Source organism: Sinohyriopsis cumingii, chromosome 18 (assembly GCF_028554795.1).
Source record: "Sinohyriopsis cumingii isolate HCF-2022 chromosome 18, ASM2855479v2, whole genome shotgun sequence".
Taxonomy (NCBI): domain Eukaryota; kingdom Metazoa; phylum Mollusca; class Bivalvia; order Unionida; family Unionidae; genus Sinohyriopsis; species Sinohyriopsis cumingii.
In genome coordinates, this window is record NC_142978.1 from 101,310,251 (window position 1) to 101,321,378 (window position 11,128).

The following is an 11,128-nucleotide window of genomic DNA, read 5'->3' on the forward strand; positions in this document are numbered from 1 at the left end:
GGCAGAGAAATCTCTTTGTACTTTGATCACACAGTGAGAAAATATCTTGGTAATATAATCACAGGGTGAGCAATCTCTTGGTCGTATAATCACACAGTTAGAAATCCTACGACAGTATAATCACAAGGTGAGAAATCTCTTCACAGCATAATCTCACGGCAAGAAATCCTTTGGTAGCATGATCACACTGAGAGAAATCTCTTGGCACTATAAATACAGTGTGGTAAATTTATTGGTACCATAACCACAGGGTGAGAATTCTCTTGGCATTATAATCACAAGGTGAGAAATCTCTTGGTAGTATAATCTCACAGTGAGAAAACTCTTGGCACTTTAATCACAGAATGAGAAATCACTTAGTAATATGATTACACGATGAGAAATAACTTGGCATTATAATTACAGGGTGAGAAATCTCTTGGTACAATCTCACGGTGAGAAATCTCTAGGCTGTATAATCACACGATGAAAAATCTTGTTGGCATAACCACACGGTGAAAAATCTCTTTGCATAATAATCACAGGGTGAGAAATCTCTTTGCACTTCAATCACACAGTGAGAAAATATCTTGGTAACATAAACACAGGGTGATAAATCTCTTGGTAGTATAATCACACAGTGAGAAATCTCATGGCAGTATAATCACAAGGGATTTTGACTAGAATAAACAATAAAATTCCAGTACAAATAGTCGCGAGTCGAAATCCCTAAAGAGATTAAAGTAAAAATTGTAATCAATTTTAATTATTCTGGAAGTGATCTGCTCGGATATAGATGGTAGTGTCCACTGATGTGATTCACATTTATCACAGCAATTAAGAACAGTACTGGCAGTATAATCAAACGGTGATAAATCTCTTGGTAGTATAATCACAGGGTGAGAAATCTCATTGCATTTTAATCACACTGTGAGAAAATATCTTGGTAATACAATCACAGGGTGAGAAATCTCTTGGTAGTATAATCACACACTGAGCAATATCATGGCAGTATAATCACAGGGTGAGAAATCTCTTGGTAGTATAATCATAAGGTGAGAAATCTCTTCACAGTATAATTTCACGGTGAGAAATCTTTTGTTAGTATAATCACACTGAAGAAAATCTCTTGGCACTATAAATACAGGGTGATAAATCTCTTGGTACCATAATCACAGGGTTAGAATTCTTTTGGCATTATAATCACGGGATGAGAATTCTCTTGGTAGTATAATCTCGCGTTGAGAAATCTCTTGGCTGTATAATCGCAGGGTGAGAGATCTAAAGGCATTATAATCACAGGGTGAGAGATGTCTTGGTAGAATAATCTCATCTCACCTTGAGAAATATCTTGGCCGTATAATCGCAAGGTGAGAGCTCTCACTGCATTATAATCACAAGGTAATACATTTTTTGGTAGTATAATCTCACAGTAATAAAACTCATGGCGCTATAATCACAGGATGAGAAATCCTTAGTAGTATAACTACACGATGAGAAATCTCTTGGCATTATAATCACATGGTGAGAAATCTCTTGGTAGTATAATCTCACGGCGAGAAATCTCTTGGCTGTATAATCACACAGTGAAAAATCTTGGTAGTATAACAACACGGTGAGAAATGTCTTGGCAGTGTAACGCCAGTATACGGGCAACAGTATTTTTGGGTCCTCCTGTCTAGCTTATGATTAGAAAGAGTAATACAAGACCGTATAGAATCAACATCGAAAGTATTTATTTGTAAATTACCTTATGTACAAAGAGCACGTGAACATAAATTACTGAATGTAAATACAGTTGCATATACATAATCATTTAAGATTTAATACCAGACTTATGTAAACCAGAGAATCACCGGAGACAAAAGTGATCCACTCCCGCGGGAAAAGATGCAATGGAGCTTCAAATATAATTGCGCTTTATCCACCTCTCTCTGAAAGAATTTAAAAATATATTTGTGATGATTTATATCACATAAAATTCACGTTATGGAAGTACAAGATAGAGTTGTTTAATCGGGGCGGTGAATAAGGTGGAGGTGAAGTATTAACCTTCATGTGTTGAAGGTGATGAGTATCGCAAGGTGCAACGTGAGTTCGCCTTCTAACGAAGAAGAGTGATGGTTTAGTAGCGAGTTAACGTTAATATACTTATATATCAGTTCCTGAGGGAACAATTTGTATGTTTCCCAGGATTATATATATCGTAATGATCTCTAGACTTCACTTACATAGGTTAAGCGAGGTGATAATTCACCGAAGGTGAACTCATCCAAACCAGTAGAGTCCAGACGTCACCTCATGAATAATAAATAAAATTCTGGAAAGTCAAGCAAGCATATCAAATTTCATTAGATGCATTGAAAAATATGAAATATCGTTGAATGCGTAATTGTAAACTGTAAAACTTAACCCAGATGCACTTGCCTGGGCCCTCTTCATAACCCAGATAAAGATGTTCATTTTATAGCACCTGGGGTGTGCCTGCGATGCATTGAAAAAATATGAAATATCGTTGAATGGGTAATTGTAATCTTGTAAAACTTAACCCATGTGCACTTGCCTGGACTGCCTTCAGAACCAAAATAAGGGTGTTCATTTTAAAACACCCAGGGTTTACTTAGGGTGTGTGTGTGTGCTTGATTACAAAATTGAAATTCAACCTGAACAACCCTCTCACTCTCTAAACTTTCATTTTGCAGTTAGCGATTCGCCGGGGGGGGGGGGGGTATGCTCACATATAAATGAAAAAAGAAATTATGGAAAGAAACTATGACAAAAACGATAACAATTACTCCAGAAAGTTAACAGATGTTCAGCATCTATTAACCTGGTCGACATCATTTCCTTTTGCTCGGATTGATAAATCGGCATTACCACAGGTAAAATCAACAATCTTACAAGCCTCGGATTGGCCTTTGGCTAAGTAATGAGCCAACTTTGCTTGGCTCAAAACAGCATTTTTCAACCCCCATTTTAAAAAAGTGGGACCTTGACGAGGAGGTCCCCTCCCCCCCCCCATGTCATCGCCACTTTTATGTTGTCTGCAACCCTCCGCCTGCTCCTGTAATTCATAAAGGTAGTGATATTTTGGGTCCCCGCATTAGTATTATACTACGGAGGTACCTTTCGGATAGAGTATGATTTAAAGAAAATTTTCTCACTTAAGCGAATTCACCGATGTTCAAACTAAACTGACTTGACATTACGCTATGCTGATTAATCCAAACGTCAATGAATTCTACCCCAAGATCACACGGATGGGAAAAAAAATAAAAAATGGATCTATGTCAGCAAAGATTCTCAAACATAACAATGGTTCCATCGCTAGCGATGGTGATAGTGGTCGTCATATATCAGCGGGCGTTGTCAACATTACATCAACTGTATCCGGAAACCTCGTATGTGATGCTGTTGATGGCAGTTATCAAGTAGATCTTGAGAAATCCAAACAAGCACAGCAGGGATTATTTTTGTTACTCATTTACTCCTGATTCCACCCCCCCCCCCCACCCCACCCCCCGTTCATTTGATTGTATCAGTACCTGTTAATACTGTTTATTTACTATGTCATAAAAATTCGCTGTTGTTACGGATACTTTTCAGACTTACAAATCAGAACGGACACCTGCTTGGTTTACGCATAGAAGCGATAATTATAGGTCCATATGTGAAAAGTTAACTTTTCTAAGCTAGCTTCTCCAGAAACAGACTCTAGACCGTGAAACGCATCGAACGTAGAGCACAGTTTACTAGCTTACTGTCCCAACAATCTACCAAACAATCATTTATACACAGATCGCTAGCTATCCGTCAATAAAAGAATAAGCACAAAAATACTTATTTGTTTTAGTGTCCACCAGGATACTGTATTTTATTGTTTTCCTTGATTGCTGAGAACGCTAGCGTTCTCTGTTCCGCTGTAAAACAATTTAACAGTCAGCATGGTCTTCCATAAATTTCTTAAGCTGTCATACACGCGCGCCAACAATTTTTTTCTTCATACTCTTGAGACAACTCTGATCCAGTTTTCTTTATCGCCTGTACGAGTGGAACGAATTGCTGAATTTATGTATCATCTCTGATCCTAGATAGGGACATCGTCATTGCATGCTGAAGTAATTTGAGGAACATGTATTCAGCTGTTAGCGTGTATCTTCATTCTGATTTTCGGTCTCGTAACATTTCAAAATCGTTTGTCATTTTTTCAGGATCAAGTTCATCAGTAAGTTGGATGCTATCATCCGTGTCATGTAATAGTTAAATTGCAAAATAATAGTATTAATATTCGTGATTTATAATATAATAAAAATATTTCTTTAAATAAATAATTAATGTGCTAGCACAAAATGAGATAACTAGGTTCATGTGATGCCTATCGGTAATATTTCCTGGGATATGGACATACTGCTACCGTTAGCTGATGGTGTTCATATATTATTTTAAGTCCAACAGGCATCTGTACTGATCAGCATAAATTTATGCGTAGACACTACCCCCAGTAATTCTTATATTGCCAAACAACATTCTATCATAGTGTGATCTAAGCGACCTGACCTTCCAGGAATTATGTATGTCCAGTCAAGCAATTGACGTCGATCACACATTAGCATGTTGGATTTCAAGATCATATTTACACCATCTCAGCTCTCTCCCTACTTGCTAGATAGAAAAATATCTTTTTCGTTTGTGGAGATTCGAAACGTGTATTAATTTGAATAGGTATTTAGTATTCAGACGCGTTACCGATTGTGCCATGGCTCATATTTTCATAGAACATGTTTGGAACTCATATTTAAAATTACTCACAAAACCAGCGTGAATACGCCTCCTTACAGGTATAATACACCCGTCATGTTATTGATTCAGCCCACAAAATCAAATAACTTGATGAGTGTATTATACATGTACATACTGGAATTTTATTTTAAAAAGTCAGTCTGTCTGTCGGCCAGAGACTGATCTCATTGTATACAAGCCCAACATGCAGGTACTAAAGTCGAGGGGGTGGGGTGGGGGGCTTTAAGCCCCTTAGTCAGGCTAAATGAATGTAAAACAGAGCTTTTTAAAAACGGAACGCTGATTTTATTCCTGGGAAGTATGTGAACGGAGACTAAAGTCTCTGATCATACGGACATATGAAAAAAATCAGTCGCTTACAAACACGTCGTCTTAAAACAACTCACGTTTTTATTTCCTTTCCCGGGAATATGTCGATGGAGACTAAAGTCTCTTCACATACTGATATATGGAAATCAAACGCTTATCAGGTCGCGGGTTCGAACACCGGCTGAGTCATGCCAAAGACTTTTTAAAATGGTACTAACAGCTGCCTCGCTTGGCGCTCAGCATTAAGAGGTTAGTGTTAGGTCTGGTCGGCATGGTGTGAGGATAATGTGACTGGGTGGGACATCATCCTACATGTCTGCGGCATGATGCCTCGGTGCTAAACATCACTATAAACTGTCACACTGCAGACATCGTAGCGATATGACAGAAGATTGTTAAAGATACCTTAAAAATCTAAATCACACACACAAACACACTCAAACACCTATCAGTAGTGAATGGGGTCACCCTAGCGACAATGAGAATTAGCATTACAGCCCCCCCCCAGCCCCCCGGGTCACTCTAGCGACAATGGAAATTTAACATGGGGAAAAATCGTGGGTCACTCTAGCGACAAGGGAAATTAACATGGGAATAAATCGTGGGTCTGTCTAGCGACAAGGGAAATTAACATGGGGAAAATTGTTGGGTCACTCTAGCGACAAGGGGAATTTAACATGGAACTATAGTGTGGGTCTGTCTAGCGACAAGGGAAATTAACATGAGGAATAGAGTTTGGGTCTGTCTAGGGACAAGGGGGAATTGAACATGAGATTTTTTTTAAAAAAATAAAAAATAACAAAATAAAAAAAGGGTAGACAATCGAAAGTCATTCTCTTTTCGAGAAATGTGGGTGGCCCTGAAAAGGGCCTTTGGGTTTATGTTAATATTAATATTAACATAGACGGCATCTGTCACATCTTCTTCTTCTTAAACTCCTTCTAACTGCAGGTCCATACACGAGTACCCTCTTGAGGCATCCTTGTCTTTCTATGTAAACTCTTCTCATCCATAGACTAGTATCTGTCCTATCAACAACAGTCCACTTGGACCGGACATACATGAGCATGTCCGTCCTAAACATCATTGAAGACACAAGGGTGGATGATTCAACTGTGGTCCACATCTTGAAGCGACGAGAAGAGGTGAATCAGTGCAGTGAACTGTGCTTATTTATAGGCAGAGGAAGGATTGAAACGGATTGAGTTCATTCACCAATCCGAACACGCATTACAAAATTCAGTCAACCCGCATCCAATCCGAAGAGAGCAGTTTGTGACGTCACGTGGTCTATATAGATTCGCTAGCGCCTGTGTGCAGTCAATCTATGCGATAGTGATTCAACATGACGGAAACTCAGAAAACGATCCATTGGGGTGCACGAGCAGTGGAGACCGCCCAAGGGAACCCGGACTTACTTTCAGAAGAGGTAAATTGGGATTTTGTGGATTTTCTTACCTCGCAAGAATTTGTTCCGGAACCTTCGTTACCTTCTTCATTACCGCAAATGGAGAATTTTAGTCAGAGACAGAAAGAAGAATTGGAGAAATTTATACAACGACAAAAGGAAGCGGAACAAGCTTTTCTCCTACAGCAACAGCAGCAAGAAGACGAGGCAAGAATAAAACAACAACAAGAAGTATCAGCAAAGAAACAAGAGGGTGAAAATCAAACGGTCACGGTACTGTTGGACATTTTAGCGGAGTTAAGGAGTCTGAAACAAATGTATCAGACTTCTATATCACGACCGAAGAGAATACGACCTTCCCGAGCTAAACACGCCAACCCTGTGACTAAGCCTACCGTACCACCCTTAGTGATTTCAACCAAATCATCATCATCAGAAGTAGGCCTCGGCCGTGGCAAAGGCTTAAGGCAGATAAAGTTGATTGCTTAAACTCACCCCTACACCAAAAAAGGCCCTTTTCAGGGCCACCCACATTTCTCGAAAAGAAATACAATTTCAATTGCCAATAACTCAAAAAGAATCAACCCATTTTACCCCTATAGTACGTGTATATGAGTGCGTGAGTGTAGCTTCTTATTTTAAAATCAAAACACAAAGACACTTACCTTATATAATTAATGTATTCTTTTATCCATAGTTACAATCCAATTCACAATTCACAACAGAGCACTTTAAAAAGTTCATACACTTCTTCTGTCTCCTTGTTTACTCTCTCTGTTTTTTAAATTTCTTCACCCTTACAGGCTTTTCCTCTTCTTCCTCTTCACTTTCTTCCCTTCTTCTTTTCTTCTCCTGTTTCTTTTTCTTTACCTGGCTGCTTTCTTCCTCTGAGGAATCCTCTCTTCTTCTGAAGAATCCCTCTTTTCTTCTGACTCCTCTTGTTTCTTTTTTGGGCAATCTGGAGACCAATGTCCTTTTTCTTGACAATAATAACAGGTATCTTGACTTTTGCCTTTTTTAGCCCCTGTTTTTTTTTTTTTGACGGTCTGGACACTCTGAAGACCAATGCCCTTTCTTCTGACAGATATATATATCTTGACTTTTATCTCGAAAGGAAGGAGAGTAGTCCGTCGGCTGGTCTGAAGAGCATTTTCTAATGACCCCTCGCAAAGCTCTGATGAAACGTTCCATCCGGGTAGTCTCTTCCATCGTTGTGCTCGGTTTGAGAGTGAAATGAATAGTGAAAGGACAAGACACACACCCTTTTATATACGCTGGTCTGCCATGACTATAAATTAGTCTATGGTGTTTAAACTTGAGTCATTTGACGTTTAGCACTCAAGATGAAACGATCCTATTCGTTCGAGAAGAAAGAAGAAGAAAGTAAGAGGCAGAAACGTGATCTATCGCCTCGTACCAGAGCTGAAGTCTTGGCACAAATTCATGCCAGTGAGTTTGAAGAGGACATGAGTGAACCAGAATCCGAACCCTCTAAACCAAGTTCGCCACCCTTAGTCAACCCTGAAAAATACTATTCCATTCGAGAGACGGAAAAGCGCTCCTCTCGAAAATTTAGAACCACGGCTTACAAATACACGGTGAAGTTTAAAGATTTCAAGGCTGAAGTACCGTTAGAGAAAGCAGAAGGATTCATCACCGGAGTGTGGGATTCTTTGCTCACCACACTCAAGCGATAATGTCAACCCAAAGAAGACGATCGCTTGGGACTTTCCATACAACACGACGGTTTGAAATCCCCTGTTTGGATCGAGTTTAGCACCCCTGCAGAATTGACCACTTCCAAAGTCATGGACAAAATTCAACACGTACAACAATCTAATGATCAGTTTGACATCACCGATGGAAAAGCCACACTGGACATGACCCACGTCTCTCCTCCTCAAGGGGCTGGACGCAAAAAGATGTTATTGGTGAACGAGCTTCGCAACACCAAAACAAGTCTCGTCCGAATTAACAACCCTCAAGACCAGATGTGTTTAGCCCGTGCCATCGTGGTGGGACGAACCTATGCGAACAAGAACGACACGGCAGAATGGAAAAGAACCTGGAAAACTATTCAACGATCCGATCGAGCCAAACAACGAAATGAAGCAGAACTCCTGTTACAACAAGCCGGACTGTCCAAAGACACACCCTGTGGCATTCCTGAGATGCAAAAATTGCAAGATGTCCTAGCTCCACGATACACCTTGAAAGTGCACCCTCAAGAAATGCGCGGGCCTCTGTTGTTTCGAGGGAAAGACTTTAAGGACGGAAAATACATTCATGTCTATTATTACGATGACCATTTCGATACCATTACCAGTATCACCGGATTCCTGGGATATGTTTATTATTGTGAGAAATGTGATTATGGTTATAATAATCGAGAGCAACACAAGCACTGTGGATTGAAATGCTCAGGATGTTTGGCCTCTCATCCCTGTCTGAGCGAAGGACCAGTGCCTTGTTCAACTTGTCTGCGCACGTTTGTCAGCCCTACCTGTTACCAACATTTGAAGACGCAAGGTTCACAGCAGAAATGTGCTTGTCAACTGCTGAGATTGTGCCCTACGTGTGGACAAGGCCAACGTACCAACAATACCAAGGCACACGTATGTTCAGGAAAGAAAAAATGTCACATTTGTCACCACATCGTGGACTTGGAACACCAATGCTACGTGCAAAAATACCAACCCCCATCAGAGAAAGAGGACGGTCACAAGAAGAAAGGCAATTTCATCTTTTTCGATTTCGAATGCATGCAAGAGACTGGCATTCACATTCCTAATTTCTGCGTGGCTCATCGAGCGTGCGAAAAGTGCATTCAAGAACCTATCTTCAGTCATTGCCCTCACTGCAGCAAAATTCCTGGAGGGCGTGAAAAAATCTTTCGGGAACCGAACACGTTAGCCGATTTTGCCCAATGGGTCTTAGACCCCATCGACAAGACGTGGAGCCAAGAGGACATCGAACGTTACGGAGATTGTCATCGTCATGCCACGGTGAAGGCTCACAATTTCTCCGGATACGATGGACAGTTTCTTCTCAGATACTATACGGAACAAGGCACCGAGCGTCCTAAAGTGACTTTGAATGGAGCTAAAATCATTTTCATGGAAGTGGGACAAGTACAGTTTAAAGATTCGATGAGCTATTTGGCCATGCCTTTGAGTCGAATGCCTAAAACGTTTGGAATGACAGAAATCGCTAAAGGGTACTTTCCACACTTTTTCAATACGGAAGCCAATCAACACGCCGTTCTACCCATTTACCTGAAGCTCACTATTACGACCCCGACAACATGCGTACCGAACAACGAGAAGCTTTCTACGCTTGGTACCAGGCTCACGCCTCGGACCCTTTCGGAAGAAATGCTAAAGTATTGTCGTTCCGACGTGGACATTTTACGACGTTGCTGTGGAAAATTTCGAGAACTGTTCATGGAACACGGAGGGGTCGATCCTTTGAAAGAAGCTTGCACCATTGCCAAAGCGTGTTCCTTAGTGTACAGACAACGATTCATGCCTGAAAACACCGTGGCTGTCATCAGCCCTCAATCGACCCACTATGTCAAACGTCAATACTCGGTCAAAGCCCTACGCTGGTTACATTACTTGTGCGGCAAGGAAGACAAATGGATTCAGCATGCCCGCAACGGAGGGGGTGAAAAGACCATCGGAACGTATTCGGTCGATGGCTGGGACTTAGAAAACCCCAAGATCGTGTACGAGTTTAACGGTTGCTTATTTCATGGATGTCCCGTTACCCTGATCGTAGCACTAAAAATCAGTTTTTACAACGAACCATGGAAGACTTGTACTAGGACACTTGCCAGCGACGCCTAAAGTTAGAACAGCAAGGATACCAAGTGGTGAAAATGTGGGAACACGAGTACGATCACCGTTTGAAAACCGATCCCGAATTTAACCGCCTCGTGGAAAGTTACCAGTTCATAGACCCGCTGAACCCGAGGGATAGTTTGTACGGAGGAAGGACCAATGCCACCTGTTTGCTGTACCAAGCCGACGAAGAGAAAGGAGAAGAAATCAAATACTTGGACGTGTGTTCGCTGTATATCTACGTGTGCAAATATTGTCGCTTTCCTACAGGGCATACAATTGCTGACGGAACACATCGACCTGAAAAACATTCGACAATACGAAGGTCTGATCAAGTGTAAAGTTTTACCGCCCACGGACTTGTAGCATCCCGTCTTACCTTACCATTGCCAAGGCAAACTGATGTTTCCATTGTGCCGTACTTGTGCCGAAACGTGCAACCAAGACCAGCCTTGCCATCACACCCAAGAAGAACGGGCTTTGACGGGGACGTGGGTTAGCGTGGAATTGTTCAAAGCTCTAGACATGGGATACCAACTGTTAGAAGTGTACGAAATTTGCCACTTTCCCAAGACACAACAATACCACAAGGGTGACCCCAGTCAGAAAGGCATTTTCGCCAACTACGTGGATGCCTTTTTGAAACTGAAGCAAGAAGTCAGCGGCTATCCTTCCTGGTGTCACACTCCCGAAGACGAAAAGACATTTAAAGAGAAATACTATGAACAAGAAGGCACCACTTTAGATCACATAAAGAAAAACGAAGGCAGGCGATCGTTTGCCAAAGTGA